The sequence below is a fragment of the Peromyscus leucopus genome, chromosome 15, assembly GCF_004664715.2.
Source record: "Peromyscus leucopus breed LL Stock chromosome 15, UCI_PerLeu_2.1, whole genome shotgun sequence".
Taxonomy (NCBI): domain Eukaryota; kingdom Metazoa; phylum Chordata; class Mammalia; order Rodentia; family Cricetidae; genus Peromyscus; species Peromyscus leucopus.
This window is the reverse complement of record NC_051076.1, coordinates 44,096,284-44,110,603: the sequence shown is the minus strand read 5'-3', so window position 1 is coordinate 44,110,603 and position 14,320 is coordinate 44,096,284. Positions and strand designations below refer to the sequence as shown.

The following is a 14,320-nucleotide window of genomic DNA, read 5'->3' as shown; positions in this document are numbered from 1 at the left end:
ACTGACAGGTATCCTGGAAACCTTTCCTCCACAGCTTCCAGTACTGCCTGAATACCCAACATCCAGGATATGTTTCTCCTCTCAATTGTGTATATGCAGGATACCTTCCACTCTCAACTATAGGTGTAGCTTAACTTTTGATACTCATGGGACATTTCCTTCCAGACCTAAACTCTTCAACTCTGAATTTAAATAATAATGTAGTGGTTTTAGATTTTAAACTCCTCTTTAATTACATGAAATAACTAATTCAGGTGTAAAACTTTATAAATTTGTATTAGTTCTTTTTCTGTTCTTGTTATGTAGTGTCTATCTTAACTTATAATGAGTTTTATTTGGTCCCAGGATCAACATGTAAGTGGCATGGCATCAAGTGTCAGACATGGCAGCTAAATTGAGAGCTCACATCCTTAACTTTCATCATGAAGCAGAGAGTGGGAACTGAAAATGAAGGGTGGATGTACATTACCAAATCCTACCCCCAGTGACATATTTCCACAGCAGAACAGCATTTCCTAAACCTTAACAAATGATACCACCAACTGAAAATGATTTTTTCGACTTCAAGTGTACATGCTTGCTTTCTGTTATATGAACAAATTCACAATGAAAAACATCTCTATAAACCTTTAAATGTCTCAATACCTGTGTTACAGCAATACATGCATACAAATGAATAAGTTTCATCAATGAAAAATTGTTTTTGTTGGAGTTGTTTTAATTTTAATTATGTGATATCAGTACATTTTTTTGGGTTATTTGAATTTGCATGCTAGTTTCTGAAAATGTTAGCCCCTCAGATCTTCTTGTAGCAAGAACTAAAAGAAGTTGTCAAAATCAGGTCTTTTTCCTGGGGATGAACTTTTCTTAACTGTCTAACCATGTCTCTAGCTGTGTAAATATTTTAAAGCCTATTTATATCATGTTAAAGTCAGGAAATAGGGACAAACTCAAACAAGCAAAAAAAATTATTCATGTAAACAACTTGGTACTGATTTTAGACATCACAGTTGTCTTCAGCTTAAAGGAAATAATCTTACTTCATTTTCTTTTCATCATAGGCTTGAAGGAAGTAAATTAGTTATTATGTTTAGTCAAGACTGATGGGGGAGATCAGTGCATTTTCATTTCTATTTTGAAACATTTGAGGTGGATACCAAAGTGTGCTATATGTATGGCATATTCATTTAGCTAAATTTATTTTTGTGGTCTTTATATTTCTTTTGTGGCTTTTGTTCATCTTCCATTGTGTTTTTACTTAGTGATATGAATTTTTTCTGTTGTAGTACATAGAATGGGAAATCTATTATCTTACAAGTCTATTGTTTATTTAAATATCAGGCAGTGTACGATCATATTTTCTGAGTAAGAGTGTCTGTGAAAAGGGTGGTGTGTTGTGGTGTTTGGTTTTGATTTCACGTTTTCACAAATTCCCTTGAGATTTTATTGCTGATATTAAGCCTGGCATTGATTTTAGTAATGATTCAAGAATACATTTAAACTCATGGTCCTCATGTTTCTACCTCCAGAGTAGTCCAAGAGTAGATAATCTACTCCCAATGTGTGCTGTTTTGTAAGACAATGATGTTAATTTTAAAATGCTTAATACATAAGAATATAAGAAACATTAAATACTTTATGTGTATACTCAGAGCCATATTTTCATGTATCTGGTAGCAATGTAATAAAGTAGAATAATCAGCAATTAGTTGTTTATCTTACATCATCAGGACAGAGCTGTTGTGAGCAGCTTGACGTGTTCAGGATACCTCACCCTCCAAGGCTGAACTGTCTCCTTGTATTTCTAGCCTTCAGAACTGTTCTAAACAGATCCAGGTGTCCAGGACAACTTCAGGGCAGAACTGCTGTTCTGAGATGCTCAAGATGTGTGAGATTCCTTGCACTCCAGGCCTAAACTGTCTCCTTGCAGTTCCTGACATCAGAGCTGTCTTAAGCAGCTCAAGGTGTTGCCTGATTCACAGGTAGTCAGGACACCTTTCCCCAGAGTTGTTGCAACACATTTACCTACATTGTTGTTGCCAAAACACAGGACCAAACCCAAAGAATGGCATACAATTTACTTACAGCTATTCTGAGTCTAGACCAGCAGAGGCAGGCTGTTTAGATGATGGGAGGTGGAGGTGCATGAGCTCTTTCAGTAGATTTGCCGAAATAGCTGTCTAAGAATTTACTTAGTGTCTACTCCACAGGTGTGTACCATCAAGAAACTGTGAAGATGTTTCTCCTATATTCAAAAACAAATTCTCCATGATTATACCTGTGACAATGGAGACGAAAATAACACCATTAACAGTTTCGAGAATGGGACTCAACATCATGACAGATTTATAAACTCCCCAAAGGAATATCTAGGTGTCACTAAAATACGTACACTGGCAGAACTATAATGCTCAAAGTGGTGCTCCCAATTTTCACCAAGGTATCACCTGGGAAATGTGAAATAGGGAAATCCTCATGTCCAACCACAGATTCATGAATGCAGAGAATAGTGGGATATACATGCAAAAACACATAGAAAAATACACAACACATACACATGTGAGAGACAGAGAAAGAGATACTTAGAGAGACAGAGAGAGACTGAGTGAGAGAGGGAGAACTCCATCAATTGGATGCTGAGCAAATGCATGAAGGTGTGTACTATCAGAGAGGAAAAAAAGGAGCAGGGATCAGTCTCAGTCCTTGTATCCAAACATTTAGATGTGTGAATAGGCCTTTCCAACTGCTGCTTGGAGAATCAAACACCCAAGGCCTTTCCAAGCAAGTAACAAAACAATCAACTCAAACTCATAGCAACTAACATCTCACATGAGCCAGCTCCTGATAGACTGTCTTAAAATGAATGCTGGGAGCTCATATACTACTGCCTCAGTCCATGAGTACTGTGACTCATACTACAGGCTCTGTTTTTGTTTCTTTTAGAGGAAGCAGAGTAGTCTTTGTCCTCATGACATTCTTTTCCACATTTGAGGTTCTGCCTTTGGGAAGAATTCAGAGACATGATTTTGGGCAAAGGCATACCCTGAAGATACAGCCTACCAGAAACACAAACCTTGTATAAAATGAATTAATGATGACAGAGTTGACCTAATATTGAAACCACAGGGTTTGAAAGAATGAATACCTATTCTTCATGCTCTCTTCTGTGATAAAGATCAGGCGATCTCACTGCTACTTTCTTTCAATGGTCTTTTACTGTTGCTGACAGGACAGTCTCTCCACCTTCTGCTTCACCTGCATCTTGGTGAGGAAGGTTTGGTGGGATGGTGGCTCCCTGGTGCTCCTTGTGGGTAGATGAACACAAATTAACTTGCAGTATGACAAGGCAAAGACGATGGACAGACCACCCTGGGTCCTAAACAAATGCTTGAGGAAGCTTGTTTGCCAATGACTCAGTGAAACCCCAAATTATTTTGCCCCATGCTTCAAAAGCCCTCTCTGGGGAAGTCAGCTGTCATCTCTATTTGAAGGGAAGTGGTTATCCCAGCTATCTGGTTCTCTCTGTCCTCATAGCATATGCTCCAAGTAACCAAGGAGATAGCCTCTTCAGGCTTATTCACAGCTTTAGACTCAATTCAACTTGGCTACAGAGTGTACAAGCCTGTGGGTTTGTGAGTCAGGAGAAAATTGCCATAGTTAACAATCACCCCAGTCTTTTAGAGATTCCCCAAATATCTTGAGAGGTCACTAACCATCTAACCATTGATGGAGAAGACATATAAGGGCAGAACATGGTCACCAGACTCAACAAGTCACCTCAATGACAACTCAGGTCACACAGAGCAGCTGGGAAGTACCTAAAGTTAGCCATTATGGTTGAAGTACAGTGATGTCCTGCCATGAATTGTGCACAACTCATTAATCCCTCCCTCTTTAATGTTGGTCTCATGTTCAGTCATCAATGCCTATCCTCCAAAAGGGATGAAAGCAAAGAGTTCCCGGCATAAAGCATTGGCCTTACCAGTTCCTGTCCTCTGAGGCAAAACAAGTAATATCTTAGAATCCTTGAATTTCAAGAGCCATGACTAGCAGGGAAATTCTGATGGTTCCCAGAGACTCCACCTTTCTGTTCCCCATTACTGGAAGATTCAGCTCAAGCCTACTTCCTCCAGGAAGCTTCCATTTTCCTGCACAGAACTCATTGCACCATTCTCTCGAACATTTCTTCCTTCATGTTTTACACTGAGGCTGAAGGTCAACTTTTTTCTGTCACTTTCTGGTCTCTCTACCCTCTCCATCTCTTTCTGAATTAGACTCTTCAGTATGTCATCATGTTCATCAGTAAATGGTGAAGGCAGTGAATAAACTTCCCAAGGACAGTGGGTGTGGCCACAACATAGTGACATCACAGAGGATGCCAGGACTCTCCAGGATACAAAGATTGTCTAGGGAAGAGCTACAGATGTCAAAGGAACTGACATTGCTTTCCTGCTAATGTGCTTTCCTCATAATACACTAGAAGTCAAGCTGACCTTTGCAGGAGCCTCTGCTGGGATACAAGGGAAACCCTTCAGCACCCCATTCTTCCAAAGCCAGAGTTCTCTCCCCGATTGATTGGACATCATTTAGTTCTTTCCAGGTGTGGAAGTGAATGTTTATCTCCTACTGAAATTTTATGCACACAAGGTAATAATATTATAGAAATTTATATATGATATAGTTCACCATAAGTACCTGCATCTTCTTATCTCCTTAGCCACAAGACATTATAGACTTAATTCTGACTGAGAAGGACACTTGTTAAACAATTTCTTGGTAAAGAGTCTACAGTAGGAAACATCTGGGCAGAGTTATGCTAGAAGAAGAGACTAATACAGCCTAGGAACAAGTACGCATAGGAGTGTGATATGGTCATGGAGCTCAGTGTGACTAAAATCTGTGTCATAAGCATGTGTGTAGTGGGTGTTGTACTCTCTGTTGAGTAGCTCCAAGTGGTCTGCTGTTATTGGTTAGTGAAGGTGGCCAGACAGCTGGAGTCTTCCACACAGAACATAAGTTTCCTATAGAGCAAAAGATATTCAGGAAAATCCTTTGCAAGCCCATTCATATTTAGAAACATAGACACTAGGGTTCCGCTGGACACTCTAGATCAATGGTTCTTAATTTTCCAATTCTCTGACCCTTTAAATAGCACTAAGAGTAGTTACTCATGTTGTGGTGAACAATCAACATAATTGTTTCATTATTTCTTAACTTTAATTTTGTCACTGTTATGAATCATAATCCAAATATTTGATTGCTGAATATCTGCTATGCAACCCCCAATGGGGTTGAGGACCACAGCTCTGAATGCAGCTAGAAGTCTCCTCAAATCCTGGCAGTGATGCTCGGGCATTGTGATTCTTAGTTTTTATTATCAGACTGAATCAAACTAGTCACCTGGGAAGAGGGATCCTCAATGAGGAATTATATGGATCATATTTACTTTGAACATGTCTTTGTGAGATTTTATTGTTAATTGAGATAAGAGTCACTAAAATGGGAAGAATCATTTCATTGTCTGCAACCTGTACTGTGTAAGTATGACAAACATCAAGCTTCAACATAAACAAAGGGGCAGCATGGGTCATTTGTTTATTTCTACTCTTGTCTGTGGATGTGATATGATTAGCTGAGTTCCAAATAATGGAACTATTACCTGGAATTGTGGCCTTTGATATATTTTTCATATTCTAAGTTGCTGTGCTTGATAACTCGGTGTAATAAAGATGTTAAGAAAGCACTCTATGACAGAGGGGTTTTCACAAGTCAGTGAGATGTGTATTTCATGAAATGCTCAACAGCACCATATATGTCTCAGAATAGATCCTACTTCCTCCTGAACCCAACCTGTGTTTTCCTCTCACAATTTTCCAAAACACAGAGACACCCATAGACACACAATCCACTTAAACCTGTCAACATATGTCCCCTGATATTGTCTTGCCATATCAAGAACTATGCTAAATTCTTCTAATGTGTTATATACAACAACCTTCATTTCAATGAATGAATTTTTCTTTGAATTTCCTGACCATTAAAATTTTTAGATATTGGGAATTGGATCTGAATTCACTTCCTTGACTATGAATTTCAATCTTATGCTATGTCCTTCATTGAAGGTCAGAAGAAGCTCCTTCAACCTGAGAGCAAAGTAGCACCTTAAATTCCATGTGTGCAGGGGTATAAGTAATGACTGGCAATGTTTCCACTAGTTATTTTATGTTGGAGATTAACTCCAGGCCTGAGGTACAAACATCCCTGTGAGGTGTGGTGGTATTCTAATTGTACTGAATTGTGATTTTGATTGTATTTTAATAAATAAATAAAGTTGCCTGGGGTCAGAGCTATTAGCGCCATAGACAAAGTGTGGCGGTGGTGGCGCATGCCTTTAACCCCATAGATCTCTGTGTGTTCAGGGATACAGCCAGCATTGGAGACATTTGCCTTTAAGATCTGGATGGCTGTACATACAGACAGTGATGAGGCAGTCATGAGTTTGGGTTTACAACCAATGAGAAGGCAGTGTTGCTGGAGGGCTTCTCTCCAGGTTTCCCAAGCCCCGCAGTCCCACAATCCACTTATAAAATAATCACTCAGACGCTTATATCACTTATAAACTGTATGGCCGTGGCAGGCTTCTTGCTAACTGTTCTTATATCTTAAATTAACCCATTTCTATAAATCTATACCTTGCCACGTGGCTGGTGGCTTCCCGGCGTCTTCACATGCTGCTTCTCCTCGCTGTGGCTGCAGTGTCTCTACCCTCAGCCTTCCGCTTCCCAGAATTCTCCTCTCTCCTTGTCCCACCTACTTCCTCCCTGGTCACTGGCCATCAGTGTTTTATTTATATAGAACAATATCCACAGCAAGGCAGCATGACTATGAAATGACTTACACACAGGGAAATAGCTCCAAAGGAGGAAGGGTAAGATTTTAGCTCTGAGCTCTGACCTCTTGACTTTCTCTTTTACATTGTTTCTGTGTTTCTTATTTAATATGACTGTTGGTTACATCTACATTTGGCACCCAATGTGACAAGAATCCATTAAAAACCACTTGGCTTGGCGGCAGGTCAGCTTTCCCACAAGGGCGGCTGGCCCTGTGGTTGGATTCCTAGCCCGGGGCCTAGGTCTGCTTGGCCTCAGGCCGGACTAACTGTGAGCTGCTTGCTTAAAGCCTGCTAGCTTAAAGCAGGTGCTACAAACAACTCAGACCTGCCCTGCCATACAGGGCCCCGCCTTTAAAGCCAAGGCACATGGTCGTAGCTTTAGGAAGCCAGAGCCAAGCCTTGACTCAGCTCAAGAGGGAACACGTGGCTGGATTTATGCTTTAGCCGGCTACGCTTTCTTTCTCTCTCTCTCTCTCTGTCTCTCTCACTCTCTGTCTCTCTCTCTCTGTCTCTCTCTCTCTCTCTTTGGATTTACACCTCAGACACTAGGAGGTTGTTTTGAAATTTCCTCAGATCTCTACTGTTATATGCAGATTTGGTAAGTCATAACATATCAGATATTTTAAAGGAAACTATTTAAAGACAATTTTTTTCCACATTAAAAAAATGGGTTTTATGTGTACATTGGAAGAAAATTGGGTTTTGTTCGAAATTTTAGGCAGTCTGACAATTTAACAACTATATGAGAAGATTAGTATTTTTGGAATTTTGCAGTTTATCACTATGCTTATCCTCCTTTTGCAGATAAAAAAAAACATAGTCAATTTAAGTCAATTAAGTGGATGACAGCTTTAGAAAAACTTGTTAAACCTGTAAACCTTTAGACAGAAGAAATTATCATTTTTCCATAACCTGGCAACAAGCCAAAGAAATAGTAAAGAAATGTCCTACTTGTTCCTTCTATAATCAAACGCCATTACCAGCAGGATGTAACCCAAAGGGTACTCAGAGAAATAAAATCTGGCAGAAGGATATGTTTCATTTTGCAGAATTTGGAAAATTGAAATATGTACAATACACCATCGATACTTATTCAGGATTTCAATGGGCTTTGAGTTCTGAAAAAGCTGATTTTGTAATCACTCATTTGCGAGAAGTTATGACCATCATGGGAATACCTGCACAAATCAAAATTGACAATGCTCCATCATATGTCTCTGTTAAAATGAAACAGCTTTTTGCTTATTACAATATAAAGCATATTACAGGCATACCACATAATCCTACAGGTCAATCATTTATAGAAAGATCAAACAGAACTCTAAAGTATATGCTAAATAAACAGAAAGGGATAAAAAAACACAGAAATAGACTGCATAATGCTCTTCTAACTTTGAATTTTCTCAGTGCCAATGAGAAAGGAACAACAGCTGCAGAGAGACACTGGATAATAGAAAAAAACTACAGAATTAAATCAGCCTATATACTTTAAGGATGTGCTGACCTCAGAATGGAAACCAGGGTATGTATTACATTGGGGACGAGATTTTGCTTTTGTTCCTACAGGAGAAGATAAGCTGTGGGTACCATCAAAATTGATAAAGGTTTGATTTGAACAAGAGAAAATTCTTATTTAGAGGAGGTGATAGTTCATCAACCAGCATGAGCATCCAATTTAAACTAACTTGTATCAATAACACATGCCTTTTCATTTAATCAGATAATAACTTGCCAAAAAGGAGCATCCCCAAATTAGTCTTGGGGAAAGGTTTTTGTTTTTGTCTTTTAGGAGAATGAAGGTTAAGGAATCTGAAGAACACTGGACAAATGAGACAACTGAAGAAAAGGGACAAATCATCTATCCCAAGAAACAGAGTGAAACACGTATGGGTATATATTATCTAAAAAATTGTATGTCTTCCTAAATGTTTGTTTCTGCTTTTCTCTAAAGATTTAACACTATTGGTCTTCTAATAGTCCCAGTTCAATTAAAATTTAAAGCTGACTTTGGAGTTGGAGAATGGCTCTCTCCTTCTTTAAACTCAAGCATGTTGTTAAAAGGAAAATGCAAACTCCCTGTATCATGCCAGAATAAAAGAGCCATCTTCTGCTATGGAACAGGACAAAAGCCAAATTATTAAGGAACTGTTCTATTACTAATCTCAACTCTTTGATTCTATTCTGATTCTTTAAACTTTTCTTAAAGTATGAATTTTATATCAAAATTTACAAGATTAACATATATAGATATATAGATATATATACATTTTAAACTTTGTTAAGATATGAATGGTCATATAGAGTACTAACTAATTCTAGAAAAAAAGGCTTCAATTAGCTGCATATATATGTCTTTGTGTTCGAGTCTCTTATCAGTTTTCTGCAGGAAATCATGGCCAGGCCTAACATCAACTGAAGTCTCCAGGAAGAAGATGGGGCCCCACAACAACAACAATTCCATGTGGACAATAATAATATCATTATGCTGACAAACATCATCCACAGATCAGCTTTGAACTACAAGGTGCTCAGAGCAATATTGAGATGACTAGCTGAGATGATCCAGTCTCAAAGACTACTTGAATAAGGACTTGAGATAAACCCTGAACTGTGGCATTATACACAGACTGGATAATGAAGGATATAGTTACCTTTCCTAGAATTTGACAATTAACCTAAAATTTTTCTTTCAGGATAAAGAAAACTTCGCCCATACCCAACAGGAAGCAATTTTAAGAATACAATGCCCACATTCCCAAAGAGGTAGTGTGGGGCGGGTAGTTTTTTGGTCTTTTTAATGGGTTTTGGGTCTGGGATAATTTTCAATGTTTAGGGGAGTTAGTTACAAGTTGTCGTCAAGGGTTAGGAAAAAGGCTAAGCAAAGGAGATTAGATTTAAGGTTCTTGTTTTAAAAAAAGGAAAGAAAAGAAAGAAAAGAAAAAGACAATTACTAGTTTTAAATACTTTACATCCGATTGGATTGTTTTATATTGTATACAAATTTGAAACTGATATTGTTAAAAATGCTATATGTATATTTCTAATTGTATTTATACCATTCATTTAACAATGTAATACAATTTTCTGATCCTTCAATGTTATTATTACCAACTATTAGGATATAAAGAAATGAAAGTTAGTAATTAGACATGACAGTAGAACTTGTAGTCATATTAGATATGTTTTAAAAATTGAGCAGAGATGTTTTAGACAGGTCATCTTCAAACCCTTCAGAGATCTACAGAATATGGCATTTAAAATGTTTTAATAACTTAGAAAATTTTTCTTTTTTGAGACATGTCAGTTCCTGGCAGTACCAATCTACTTCAGAGAAAATATGGGCATTGAAAAAACTGCATATGGAGTCAACTTTCATTGTGGCAAAAGTTAGCCACTGGACAACAAAGTATCCTCGAATCAACAGGACAAAATGGACAGACAGAACACGAAACAAGGGACTACTGATTCTTGCCAAAACAAGTGTGGTTATTTCTTTATCAAAAGGCATCTTCTGAGGCCAGGACAATATGAGCCCATCCCTGAAGTGGCCTTCGCAATCTGGAAAAGGTACGGTGCCCTTTTCTTCAAAGGCAGCTTAACAGGCAGAGGGCCGATGGCTTCTGTTGTGCAAGGGAACGGCAACTGAAAGCTCACGCCTTCGATAGTAGACTGGCATTTAATAGAGGGATGTGGAGAAGAAGGGGATGCTGAGATGAAGTCATATATACAGAGCCAAGAAGAATGGACAGCTGAATTCAAAAACTGTCAACAATTTCCAGAATTTAAAATCCTGAATCATGACATGACACTAGTGGAATTCAGGTGTTTCTGGTACATGGACTGCTCTCACCCAATGTGAGGTTGAACTGTTGACCTTGTGTACATCCTACTTCACAAATGATTCTGTCAGATACACTAAGCCTATAGGCTGAAGATGATGCCCCAACACTGCAGAGAAACCTCAGGTGACTGTCCAGGCAGCTGGCTGTTTCTGTCAACTCACAAATTTTTTGGAAGTTGCTTGCATGCACTTCCTGTTTTTATTTTTGTTAGCTAATATTATTTCCTTCTTGGGTCTCTGAGGGAGTTGAAGATTAGTTAGTTATGGTTGAAGATTAGTTATTTATACTTGAAAATTAATTAGGATAGAAAGTGCATTAGATACATCTTGAATTTACCAAAATAGGATAGGTAATGGAATTATTTTCTCTGATTTGTCAAATACCTGTTTAGGTATTTATTACTTATATATTGTATATAGTTATTGTACTTTTGTATATAGTTTTTCTTATGTTAGCTATAACCTTTTGCTTTTTTCTTTTTATTAAAATAGAAAAGGGGAAATGTGGTGGTATTCTAATTGTACTGAAATGTGATTTTGATTGTATGTTAATAAATAAAGTTGCCCAGGGATCAGAGCTATTACAGCCATAGACAGAGCATGGTGGTGGTGATGGCGCATGCCTTTAATCCCATAGATCTCTGTGTGCTCAGGGATACAGCCAGCATTGGGGACATATGCCTTTAAGACCTAGAGGGCTGTACATACAGACAGTGACGAGGCAGTCATGTGTTTGCGTTTACAACCAATGAGAAGGCAGAACAAAATACTTGAAAAGACAGACACACAGGAAATAGCTCTTTCAGGAAGCTAGGATCACCGCAGGAGGGTGAGATTTTAGCTCTGAGCTCTGATCTCTTGGCTTTCTCTTTTACATTGGTTCTGTGTTTCTTATTTAATAAGATGGTTGGTTACATCTACAAGATTTCAAACCAAAAGTTGGCTTGAGGTGGAAGGCTGAAAGAGAGCTGAAACTATTGCTTCTGTAACACCCTCAGTCTGATAAAGTGACCAAAAGATGCCTTGGGCCCCAACTGGACCTTACTCTCTACTCTGAAGCCTCTGATGACAGTAGAAGCTTGGTCCTCCATGGGCACTGCATTTGGCAGCCTATGGCCAGTTGATACACAGGGACAACAGCTGTCTAAGACTCAGCTTCACTGGCCAACTCTACAAGCTGTTCTGTTCTTCTCACTTGGCCAGTCAAGCATCCTCAGATTAATAGATTCCCAGCAAATCTGACTTTATTTAATATTTTTTCTTTTTATCAGCATATCAGTATACATCTCTGACTAGCCAAGAACTCTCTATGTAGACCAGATTGGCTTCAAATTTACTGATACTGGCAAACCTCTACCTCCTGAATGCCTAAATTAAAGGCATGGCCTCATATCCATGGTGTTTTGGGTTTTCAGTTCTATCTGCTTAGACCGTCACTGCTCCAAATGCTCCCACATCTATGAACATTCAGGTTCTGCAGTCATTTCCTAATTCAGTGATACTTTTAGATCTTCAGTATTATTTACTGAATATTCGATTTTTTAAACTAAAATATAATGTGCTGTTTCCTTTCCATATAATTCTTTTCCCTTCCCCACACCCCTCACAACTTTTCCCTCCTAACATCGTTGCTCTGTTTTTAAAGCCTACTGAGTTCTTTTAGTGTTATATGTAGGGCCATCTTCCAGAGTGTGACTAGCTTCTCAGAGACTGTGTTCCTGATGGGAACTGAACCTCCACTCTCCAGTAGTCATCAGCTGCCAAGAGCTCCTTGGCTAAGGGTGGAAAACTTTCCTTCATCCATGCTCTGATTTTATCTGGCTTGGTCTTGTACAATTCTTGTACATAGCTTCACAGCCACTGTGAGTTCAGGTGTACAACAATCCTGTCACCTCCATCAAACACTATTTCACTATTGACATCCAGGCAATCTCTTACAATCTCTCTTATCCCACTTCCGTAATGATCCTTGAGCCTTGGTGGAACAAGGCATGATTTCCCATTTAAAGCTGAGGAGTCCACAGTCTCCTAGTCTCTGCACACTGATCAGTTGTTAGTCTGTTTATTAATTACCATCTACTGTAAAAAGAAGCTTATTTGATTACTGTTAAAAGAAGCAATAATCTCTGAGTATGAATGTATGATAATACTAGGTAGTTTATTGCTATGTCCACTTAACCATATTAGGTTTCCCTTAGAGCCATTGATCTAGTTAGCCACATGTTTTGGGTCCATTTAATGCTATCTAGCCTGAATTACTCCTGAGCACATTCCCAGAGGACTATCCTCTACTACATACAAACTTTCTCAATCATTCTCATTGCTTCTCTATCCATGATCGGTAGATAAGGAATACAGCATTGATGCCCATCAGCTGATAGGATAATGCAACTATGGTGCATATACACAATGGAATATTATTTAGCTGTAAATATAAGAAAATGAATTTAAGAAATTCTCAAATAAATGGATAGAGCTGGAAATAGTCTCTCTGGGTGAGGTACCTATATCCAGAAAGAAAAAATGTTGCATTCTTTCTTGCATAGCTTTGAATGTTAAAAAAAATATGATTAAATTGGAATATCTCTAGAATCCAGGCAATGTAGAAAGGGGACATTTAGGAAGATTTCAAGAGAAGGAATAGTTAACATGTGATATAAAAGGAATGGGGTAATAAGTTTCCATTAATAAAAGTATGTTAATAATTTACTTTGTCAGTAAGCATGGCATTTTATACCAGGATTACACAACTACCAATGTATTTTATATCTATTGTCAAAAATATACTTATAGATATTGGATGGATTACTTTCATACTAATTGTATTCCTGTTTTATTTGGTCATTATGCATTGTTGCATCAGTAAAATTAATTATGAATTTTTTTTTGAGACAGGGTTTCTCTGTGTAGCTTTGCACCTTTCCTGCAACTCACTCTGTAGACCAGGCTAGCCTCAAACTCACAGAGATCTGCTTGCCTCTGCCTCCCGAGTGCTGGGATTAAAGGAGTGCCACCACCGCCCAGCTTAATTATGAATTTAATACATGACTCTCTTAAATGCTATATACATAATACAATATGCTTATTCAACAAACAGAATTTTAGCCTTTTAGTACATTCTGACTTTGTGAATAGCTAATATTTTTAACTATGCACTGTATTACTTTATTACAGAATAGCCACGTGAGATAGAATGTGTTCCACAACATGGTTGTGGGAATCAAAGGAAACCGGTTTTAAATAGTTTTAATTTTAATATTGACTTATGTCTTAGTTGTGCTACTATTACTACAATGGTTTTATGAAGGATTGGGGATTTTTCTATTTAGCTCTTTCAATATGCAGATAATATCTAGCATAATAAATAAAGACAGTCCTGTCTGTAATTGAATTGTACAAGTCAGGTTTCCTTCAGGAAAAAGAGTAACCTCAGTTTAGAATGCAAATGCATAATTTAGATATTCTCTTAAATTACATTATATAGTAAAGTGTGGTGTATTCTTTAAAGGATTGATGCTAAAATTAAATTGTGCTGGCTAGTGTTATGTTAACTTAGCACAAGCTAGAGTCATCACAGAGAACAGAAC

The 14,320-nt window shown here is 38.0% G+C and overlaps 1 long non-coding RNA gene across 1 annotated transcript; it reads right to left on the bottom strand.

Moving 5' to 3' along the window:
• Window positions 1-3,196: 3,196 nt before the first annotated feature.
• LOC119089113 lies at window positions 3,197-4,344 on the bottom strand. Its single transcript, XR_005092944.1, has 2 exons — window positions 3,983-4,344; window positions 3,197-3,304 (listed from the first exon to the last, which is right to left on the bottom strand). It is a non-coding gene; the product is annotated as an uncharacterized LOC119089113 (long non-coding RNA).
• Window positions 4,345-14,320: the final 9,976 nt, after the last annotated feature.